This window comes from Athene cunicularia (assembly GCF_003259725.1).
Source record: "Athene cunicularia isolate RWA chromosome 3 unlocalized genomic scaffold, athCun1 chr3_part1, whole genome shotgun sequence".
Lineage (NCBI taxonomy): Eukaryota > Metazoa > Chordata > Aves > Strigiformes > Strigidae > Athene > Athene cunicularia.
This window is the reverse complement of record NW_020799097.1, coordinates 28,182,651-28,192,894: the sequence shown is the minus strand read 5'-3', so window position 1 is coordinate 28,192,894 and position 10,244 is coordinate 28,182,651. Positions and strand designations below refer to the sequence as shown.

At 37.9% G+C, this 10,244-nt stretch overlaps 1 long non-coding RNA gene across 1 annotated transcript in view; it reads left to right on the top strand.

Annotated features, from left to right (window-relative positions):
• Positions 1-2,526: 2,526 nt before the first annotated feature.
• Positions 2,527-10,244, top strand: part of LOC113478655 — a 10,643-nt gene continuing 2,925 nt past the window's right edge. Inside the window, exon 1 of the long non-coding RNA XR_003398106.1 lies at positions 2,527-2,537. This is a non-coding gene — a long non-coding RNA (uncharacterized LOC113478655). The remainder of the gene's footprint in view (positions 2,538-10,244) is intronic.

Sequence of the window (10,244 nt, the reverse complement as noted above, 5' to 3'; positions counted from 1 at the left end):
TCACAACTCCCACAACTCCTCCCAGGTTCCACTTCTTAAATATCACAGAGGCACAGCTAATTGGCCCAGCCTTGGTGCAAATGCGGGTCCAATGTGGAGCTGGGGGAGCTTTGAGAAGTGTCTTACAGGGGCCCACCACTATAGCCCCCTCTCCTGCTACCAGAAAACCCTGCCACTCACTCAGACCCAGGACACTGCCATAGACACACATGTGAGCAGTGTAGGCTCAGTCGTTCCTATTGTCTATCCAGTTAATTTTCCCACATAGACTGTCTTCCTCTCTTGTTGATTCCACATCATTCTCTCTGGATGACAGCTTAAATCTGCCTTATTTTTATCCCTTCAAAACACTTCTGAAATAGCCGCCTTGGTGGGTATTGCTCTTCCTTAGAGTTTCACCCGTGACTTTCTTCCTTTTTTTTCACCAAATAGGGTATACATTTATGTCTTCAGATCTCTTCATAGCATATTCTCAGTTCTGCCACCTCCTCAGCCATTCATCATTTGTTATTGAGATGTCATCTCCCAACTAAGATCTGCCTGCTGAGTTAACCTTCATCAACCTTGCTCCAGATCCTCATGGAAATATCTTTATGCTTCTCATGTGGTTGTCCTCCGTATTAATACCTGTAAACCGCATCTAAATCTCTACACCTCAGATTATTAAAAAAACTCTTCTCGCTCGTTATAGCAACAAAATTACTGAGTGGCAGTGGCTGAATTGTTACACTTAAAATCTTTTCTTTCTCTGGTGATATATACTGTTCTATTATTTGAAGTTGAGGAGATTCCCACTTACCTTTTAACAGAGTTTAATGAATGGTTAAGAACCCATTTTCAGAAAGAAAAGTCCTTGTGAGTAGTGACTGTGTGTCTCCATTCTACTATTAATCGGTTCATCAATTTAATATCAAAACCCAATTCCTAAATGTTAAACAAACACTTTTATTTGTATCTCTTTCCCAATACTTAATAATGAAGATTAATAGAAAAAAAATATATAAACTGACATTGAAATCAAAGCAGATAATATTTAAGAGGCAACTACATTTTGCATATCCTGAAAAAATACTGCAAATAGATGAGCAAGTAAGTTTTATTATGCACTCAGTAATAGATTTATTACTTTTTTTGTATTAGTTTTGTTACTGTTTAGTATTTAAATACTAAGTAGTAATAATGGTGTTACATAATGGGCCTTTTTTAAAGGATGTGCCCTGTAATGTGGATTTTAGTTCTTGATCCTTATGTTTGAATAGGGTCCAGGTTCATATAAAAGCCTAAGAGAAACTATCTCTTAGGTAGAAATTTTAAGATGACTCCTGGTTATAACTTTGCTAATGATCTCTTTTTGTCTCTGTAACATTTGCACTTTTCATGTAGTCCTTCATATGTGGGATGAAATTCCTTTAAAAGTTACGATGCCATTACCTCATCCTTCTGCAAATGCTTTCTGAAGTGTCGCCTCCACTTCAGTGCCCATAGAACACTGCGGCACGACACTCTGTAGGCAGGTGTCAAGCTGAGATTTCTCCTGCCACACAAAATAGGCTAGTTTAGCTGTTTACTGCATATTCCCATTCCTTCATCAACAACTTTGGTTTTGTTCTCTTAATGTGTGTTAGCTAATAACTTGATTAGGAGTTATCAGGAACAGGTTCAGCCTGTTGGGGCTTTTTTTCCTCACTGTAATGGAAACCAGATTTTTGCCTGTACCCACCCAAACTTGTAGTCTTAAGTATATGATTATTGAACAGCTTTAATATTGTCCTATGAGATTTACTCTATCCAGAATTACACTCTTTGAGAGGTTTGTTATACTTTGTAAATATTTTTTTCCAAGTCCAGAGTTCGTGACGTTGAATTGGGTGCTTACCCTATTAGATACTTGAATTCCTTCAAAAATCTGGCTCCTAGAAGTCAATATACAGTCAGTTGAGCTTAAAGTTAGCATTTGGTGCTGCTTTGAGTTTTAAGGGTAGGAAGTAGACTCCTAAATAATGCCATGGTTTTGAAAGTGATGCCCTTCCTGTTTAGCACCAATATAAAAAGGGTTCTGATATGTAAAATATTTTATTCATTTTTCCCAGTGAAAAGAAACCAAAAAAGATCTGGTTCAGGCCATTGTAGAGAGACTTCTGCTTCAGACATGGGTTTAGGATCCAGATATTTAGGATCCAGCCATGGGTTTCTCCTTTAGTTGTCAGGAAATAAGCAGATATCCACAAGGATTTCCTTCTTCTCTAAATACAAAAACCAATTGTATACATTAATTGTATATATTTTATATATTTTTAAAATATATATTTTTATAATTATAAGTTCTAAAAATTAAGGAATTAATCATAAATTCAGATGTTCTTTGCCTATAGAGATAACTGTAGAAGAAAAAAGATACTGTTACTATGTCTGGAAGATTTGTCACCTCAGCAATTTCTTGCTGTGATAACAATATAAAAAAGATTAAGACTAGTCCTTTCTTTAAACAATAGTATTGAAGGTTGTTGTAGGTGTATGCTCATTCCTCAAATATCACTGTTTGGTTGGGATTGTTTCATAACAGGAAAAACAGACTAGCAAAACCAGGGGATGGATTTCATGTTCACTGAAAACAAGTCATGCTTTTTTCTTGTTGTATTCCCACTGGTTTCCTAATAGTGTATTTATTGATCTGAGTGTATTTGGTGGAATCTGAATCTCAATAGAGCCCTTTCATCCTACACGTGAGACTGTGTTGGCACAATGGTGGGAATTACATGAAAACTTCATAGTGTTGGATCTAGTGCTATACTTGCCTGTAGAGAACTTCATGATCCAGTCCTGTCCTTATTTGTAAGCATTAAGGATGGGGCTTCAAAAGATACTTAGTCACCAGATTCCTCTTAATTTCAGTTTGAATTACACACATAAGTGTCTTTAAAATCCAGATCTAAATAATTTTTTTTTTAAACATGACAATTTTTGAATGTACCCATTAGCACTAATGTGGGTTTATATTTCTCTTTAATTTAGGATTATCACAGCACATTTTATGCTGATCCCCATGGCATGCAGTTGTTAGAGCTGCTGTCACACAAGTAAAAGACTCTGCTCCAGTTTCCTGAAGCTTTGAGTTTACCCCATTCTGCACTGTTTATGATTTGATTGTCTCAGCTAAGTGTTTCTATGGACTCTAGCACACAGCTTTCTCCTTTCATAAAACCAGTGTAGTTTCTTCTTAAATCCATTTGTCTTTATGAAAAGTTTTCCATATGGTATGAGGAAGAGAAGATTAATAGAGGACAACAGTATCACAGACTCACAGAGTCAACTAGGTTGGAAAGGACCTTGAAGATCATCCAGTCAAACCATTAACCTAACACTGACCATTCTCAACTACACCATATCCCTCAGCGCTATGTCGACTCTACTCTTAAACACCTCCAGGGATGGGGACTCCATCACCTCCCTGGGCAGCCCATTCCAACACCCAACAACCCGTTCTGTAAAGAAATACTTCCTGACATCTAGTCTAAACCTTCCCTGGTGTAACTTGAGGCCATTCCCTCTTGTCCTATTCCTTACTACTTGGTTAAAGATACTCGTCCCCAGCTCCCTGCACCCTCCTTTCAGGTAGCTGTAGAGGGCGATGAGGTCTCCCCTCAGCCTCCTCTTCTCCAGACTAAACACCCCCAGTTCCCTCAGCCGCTCCCCGTACGACCTGTGCTCCAGACCCTGCACCAGCTCCGTTGCCCTTCTCTGGACACGCTCGAGTCATTCAATGTCCTTTTTGGAGTGAGGGGCCCAAAACTGAACACAGGAATTGAGGTGCGGCCTCAGCAGTGCCGAGTACAGGGGTCAGATCCCTTCCCTGTCCCTGCTGGCCATGCTATTGCTGACACAAGCCAGGATGCCATTGGCCTTCTTGGCCCCCTGGGCACACTGCTGGCTCCTGTTCATCGGGCTGTCAATCAGCCCCCCCAGGTCCCTCTGTGACTGGCAGGTCTCCAGCCACTCCTCCCCAAGCCTGTAGCCAATACCGAAAATGCAGTATAGATCACAAATGTAAATCTATGTTTTCCATTTCCTCTTGACATTTAGCCAGACGACCACTTATGAAAAATTACATTATTCCAAGATTTTCAGTTAGCTACCTGTATAATTACACCATTTCTGTTTGTACATATTGGAATGCGTCTTCATATTATAACAATAGCGTAGCCTTTTTTTTCTGCAGTTTTTATTGGTAAAATAAAGATGTTTGCTGTAGCAGCATATATCTTCTGAAACATAGCAACAAACATCTTTTTACTAATGAAGGCTAAGTTACTGGAGTGTTCATGTTAGCAGCGTCAATTTCTAGGAAGAAAAGCTAGAAAAGAATGCAGAAAGAATAACAAGCCTATTATTATTCCATGTCACTTTATTTATATGTTGATGTTCCAAAATCTGAATTTTTGCCTGCCAGTGTACTATTCAAATAATATTTTCTTTTAGCAAGTTGTTGATATTTTTTGGGTTTGATTACAGAATGATGATTTTCCTGTACTGTTCTAAACTAGATAGATGCATGGACTCAAATGTAACATGACTGATTTTTTTTTTTTTTTTCTTTTTTCCTCCTCCAAAAGATGGAATTAATATATTCTATGGAAAATTCCTTTCACGCCTGTCTCTGTAATTTCAGTTTGTGAATGTGTTTTAAAGCAGGACTTTGTTATTATCTGAATTGCTGACACAGTAAGGTTCATTTGCTTGTTCTTGCTTGACCTGAATGCCTTGGGCTTTCTAGGATTCCCTGGCAAATACCACAGTGACATTTAACATGTAGCCTATGCTTAAACTCCATTTGTATGAAGGATATAATATGATGTAATGGATTGGTTTTGTTTAGCTTTACCCTTGACAGGTTCCTTTCAAGACCTGATCTTCACACCCTCATTTCATTGATCTGCTACAGCTTCCTTTATTAGGTATTGCTTCTTTGCAGTAACACTAGTCGGATTATGTACTGCAGAGTTTCTTCTCCAAAATTTTGCTGCTTTGGCCTTTCTTCTCCCCCCCAACCCCTGATCTGGATTTGGAGAATCTACAAAGACTAGCAGAAAGAATAAACAAGACCTACAAATTATCAGGTTTTACTTTTTGTTTTTAAACCTTCATATATAGATATAGCCCCTAAGAAGGGCTCTTAAGAAAGGGACCTGGCCATAGGGAAAAGGCAGACATGACCTAATCTCAGTGAACCTCAGCTGTTATATTTAATCTCAGAAAAACTGAAATGAACTTCAGGGCCACTGAACTGCACCAGCCTCTGATCCATGAAGACATAAGCTATGCCTACATAAGTATATTAAGTATACAGAATCACAGAACGAAGCTGTTGTGGGTGAAATAACGTGATGCTCCCAGTGATGATCAACAATTCTGCCTCTTCAGTACTAAGATTGCTGGATATTTTCTGACTGAAACAAAAATCTATCTTCTATTTTCATTACTCCATAAAATCTAAATGATATATTTGTGAGTGCTGTCAGCTGTTGTTATTGGTGACATCCATCCTAGAACAAGGGTAAAGCTATATGATTTTTTATCAGCATTAAAAACCCCAACAATACACATACCAAATCCTGATGGAGGTTTTTGTTTTGTTTTGTTTTGTGGTTTGGTGGTTTTTTTTGGTATAAAATGGTCATAATTTGTTGTAGAAAGAAACACTGTAAGTAATAATTAATACTGAATTACTTATTAGCTCAGCATCAGATTGCAGGTCTTGTGTTGGACTGAGCCTGAGCAGACCTGTTTTGCAACAGAACAGATTGTCTTGAAACACGGTGTGCTCCCCAAAATTTTCTTCTTCGAGCATGAGCCTGTGGCATTTTCTGAACTCAAGAGGCTGTTTCCTGTGCTAATCAAGGCAACTGACAAACTCTTCAGCTTGAATCAATGCAGGTTTGCCCAAGTCCTTTCTCTACCCTGTACACCCTCAGGAACAGGAATGGATTGACAAATGTTTCTTCTTACCAGCTGCTGAGATCGTCAGTGACAGACATATAACCAGATGAAAGGCTGGTTAGTCTGAGACATAAAATGCAGGCAAACTGAGCAATTTCCTTTAACATTTTCATTGTGAGCATTTTTCCCTGTTTCGTAAATATTTCATGATACGTAAGCTGCAACAGCATAAACCATTTCATCTGGTCATGGTTAATTAGGATGTTTGTTGTGAAGCAGGACAGTTCTTAAGTCTGCCTAGCTTTAGAGACCTCACTGCTGTTTCATGAGTGTACTAGAATGAAAGATATCTCAGCAGAAGGACTTCTTTGTATGCTTGTTAATGAAAGTAGCAGTGAGGTAATTCATGAAGGTGACATAGAAAGTGGAAGAAACAGGAAAGAAGAAAAGATCTTATCAGATAGTCAGAAGTATAATGAGCATTTTTCATTAGCTTGACAATTTTAAGTATGGCAGCTGTTCTTTTTCACATTTACTAAGACTTAACCTGCCAGCTACCTTTACTGGAGGAAAGAATTGGTTCTAAAAGATTAAGCCAGATTTGTATGGCTAGCTTCTGGATAACAAACCAGCATTAAAATTGGTGAAAAAAACAAGGTGAAAGGTACTTCTGCTGTTTAGATGAAATGTAATGTTTCTGTTTACTTAATTTCCTGAATTCTTTTCTAGTTCTTTATCCTGTTCTACACAAGTATTTGTATTGGGTTCATTGGCTGCTGTACATTATTCACTAAGCAGTTTAATTACAGATATGCTAGTAAGGAGAAAGGCATTGAGGAGTCAGCATAGTGGCAGCCTATGGGATCCTACATCAAATACAATTTTATTACATTCCCTCCCACTCATGTAACCTGTGCTTCTACATTTTCTAGGTATTTAGTGTTCCCAAGTCCTAGGGGAAAACAAGAGTGAGTATTGAAATATCTTTTATGGGAATGTCAAGGAAAAATTTCCGAGGAAATACAGTTAGTTTGTACAATTAAGTGGTCTATTTGTCGGGCAGGCTGTTTTTCCCAAATAATTTTTGAACATCTTGGCTAATTTCAGCCATATTTGGTATAAGGATAAAAATCCACACATGTGAATTTCCTACATGTTGTTTAGAAGGACAACTGGCCGTTGTGTCTAGAGGTATTCCAAATAGCAGCCATGTTGATGCTGATAGCTCAGCCCCACATCCATGCTGAAAGGTAGCAAACAGATGCTTAAGCTAACCTGTGAGTCAGCCAGAATATCTGCTACCTTCTTCTCCATCCAAGCAGTTGAGATACCAGGGAGGAAGGTAAGATGGAAAGGACACACGGAGTAAATAAGAATATTGTGTACAAGGATGGATGATAAAAGATACTGCTCACAGATCTATACAAAACTGAAATTTATTAGTTATTCTCTTTTTTACCATATATTTCTGCCAATAACAATAAGGTAAAACCTGTGCATGAGGTCAGGTATTTGGAAAAGAGTCATAACAGACCTTCACCTTCTGGAAGGACTGGTTCCTGGAAAAACTGTTATCTTCCACAGAGCTCAACACAATCTTTTCCACACTGATAATATAGTGAGTTGCACTGTGCTTGAACTCACTTCTCAAAGGGTCTGGCACAGACTTTTAGGCCAGCTTTCTTATATCCTGGGCCGTGGTCTAGGAAGCTCCTTGAAAATGGGTGTCATTGCTTTGAACTTGACTTGGAACAATGAAAAGCCATACTTGGGAGCTGAGAATATATTTGGTTTTATGGTATGTTGCTGTTATAGCTGTGGCACTTTGAAGTGGAGTTGAAAACAAGAAATGCGTCTTTTTGACAGGGTGAAAAAATGATACCTGGACATTTTATGCCAGCGTGGGATCTTTCAGCTGACTGAAGTTAGGAGTATAATGGCTAGGTATCATTTATGGATATCCAGTTTTGTAAGAGCTCAGCAAGGATTCAAACTTACTCCTAGACCGCAGTAAATAAACAGCTGTGTAGGTACATCATAAGGAGGTTTCACTGCTATTGGGAGCTTCTCAGGTCGCTCACTGAGTTTTCTGTCAGCACTCCTACTTACTCTGGATTCAGTTTCATCTAACTGGTCTTTGTAAGTGAGCTTGTCTGTGATACACATATTCTTGGCATGTGAATCCATACTGTCTGGTTATTACAACTGCTGACATGGATCTTAACTCTTAAAGGGTTTGTGGTTGTTTTGTTTTGTTTTAATTGAATAAGAGGCAAAGGATCTAGTGGAAAAAAGGAGGCTTCCCATCACTGATTTTTGGATATCTGCCAGGAGCATACACTGTACTCATATTATTTGAAAGCATTATCCTGGCCCCTTTCTTCCCCTTGACAAGATAACAGGCTTTCATGTTTAGCAGTGATGAAGTGGGCTGCAGACAGGTTCAAACAAGTCTTTTTCACCTTTTAAAATTGATTCCTAGAAATGTAGTTGAAGGAATTGAAGGATATTTGCAGGATATGAAACAACTCTTCTTGACATCTCTACATTTTAATTTATTGCTGTGGCCTCTACGATGAAACCAAGTACTCTTAAGGCAAGGTGACAAACGTATCTTGTTTTCTGCAATATCAGGCTGTAATACTACTCTACAATGAGTTTTACTTCCTTGTGTCAAATAACCTGGTGTAATGAAATCACATTGCTTGGTGCTAAGGTGTTTTCTTTCCTATGAATACAAGTTCTCTTGCTTGAAATTTTCTTTTTTGAAGTTCCCATAGAGAATCCTATTTCCAGGCAGAACTCAGGTTTCCTGCTTCTTGTTGAATAGTTTGTAGATACTTGACTTATATTCAGTCATAAGTATGGCCCTTGCCTCAGTCGCCAAGTGCTATATCCTGCATAGATAAATGGTAGTCAAGAACACTTGGGATCATTTAACAAAAACTAATATGTAGTTTCTAAGCCTGTTACAGCTACCACTTGTTCCTACTTCTGGGGTGATTAATAAACTAGTTTCTCTATGCTTACCTTATGGCTGTTTCATTAAGCTGAACAAGAATGGTACACTGGCCCAAACATTGGCACCTTGTTAGCATACCCCCTGTCATGTCTGCAGATCAGTATTTGAGCGGTTAATACTTAGATAGGGCTTGAAGAGTAGTATGGATAAGGAAAACCTAATGAGTATGGTGTGGGCATGAGTGTGTTCTTTCAAATTCATTGAAAATTCTACAAAAAAATCCACAGGAGACTTTCTGCAGATTATTAAAATATCCTAAATTTTACTCATTTTCTCCACTTCAGCTTCACACATTTATAAGTCTGTGAATTTATGTTGTTGCATAAGCCACGTAGTTTTAGATTTTGCTGACAATTTCTCCTGAAGAGGCAGTACAGGAAGGTTGATCATCTTTTAGTGTACATTACTGATCCTCCATAGCAAGGATCTGTTTGTACAGTCTTCAGAGTGGAGGCTCAGATCAAAGATACTCTCTCCAGTGGGTTTATGAGTGAAGGCTTGCATACCTTTCTGCTGTTAGATATCACTAGTTTAGTCTTTCAATTAAAGTATCAATTTACCCAGAAGTTATTATTTGTAATTGTTGCTCTCAGTTTGAAATAAGGTAAGTTAAAATGTACTGCAATGGAAGCAGATCAGTTATCTTCCATTGTGATAGAAAGCAGTGTGATCTTTTGGATGAATTATGAAATCCTGGTAACACTTAGTGAATCTCTGAACATCATTAAACTTGACATTTGCCAGAAACAAACTTAATGTGTATGTTGGCTGTATAGTATTAATGAGCACCCGGATGCAACTTTTCTGTAAATGAACTCTTTTGTGATGAAGCAATGACTGTTAAAGAGATAACGTTATTGAGAGGTAGAGATGGATATGTAATCATACATACCAGCATTGAGTCTTTGGTTTCCTTCTTTTGTGCTTTTTTACCAGTTATGAATAAAAAGTGTATTTATTTTATATATAAGTATTAATTTTTATGAGTATGTGTACACACACAGAGTATTGTACTGTCTGTATAGCAGTCAGAGCCAATCTCCAAGACACTAAATCTCTTCCACCTCTCAGCAATGCCTTGCATTTACTTGGGGTTTCATAATCTCTTTCCCAGAGAACTTCAGTTTTCCTGTCACTCTTTCAGACACTCAGACTTTCTGAGCCCAAGAGCTGAAATCACATCCTAAATGAAAACTATTTTGAAGGTTTGCGGATTCCTTTTTGATATCTGTGTGTGCAGAGATTATATATATATATATATATATATATATATATATATATATTTATT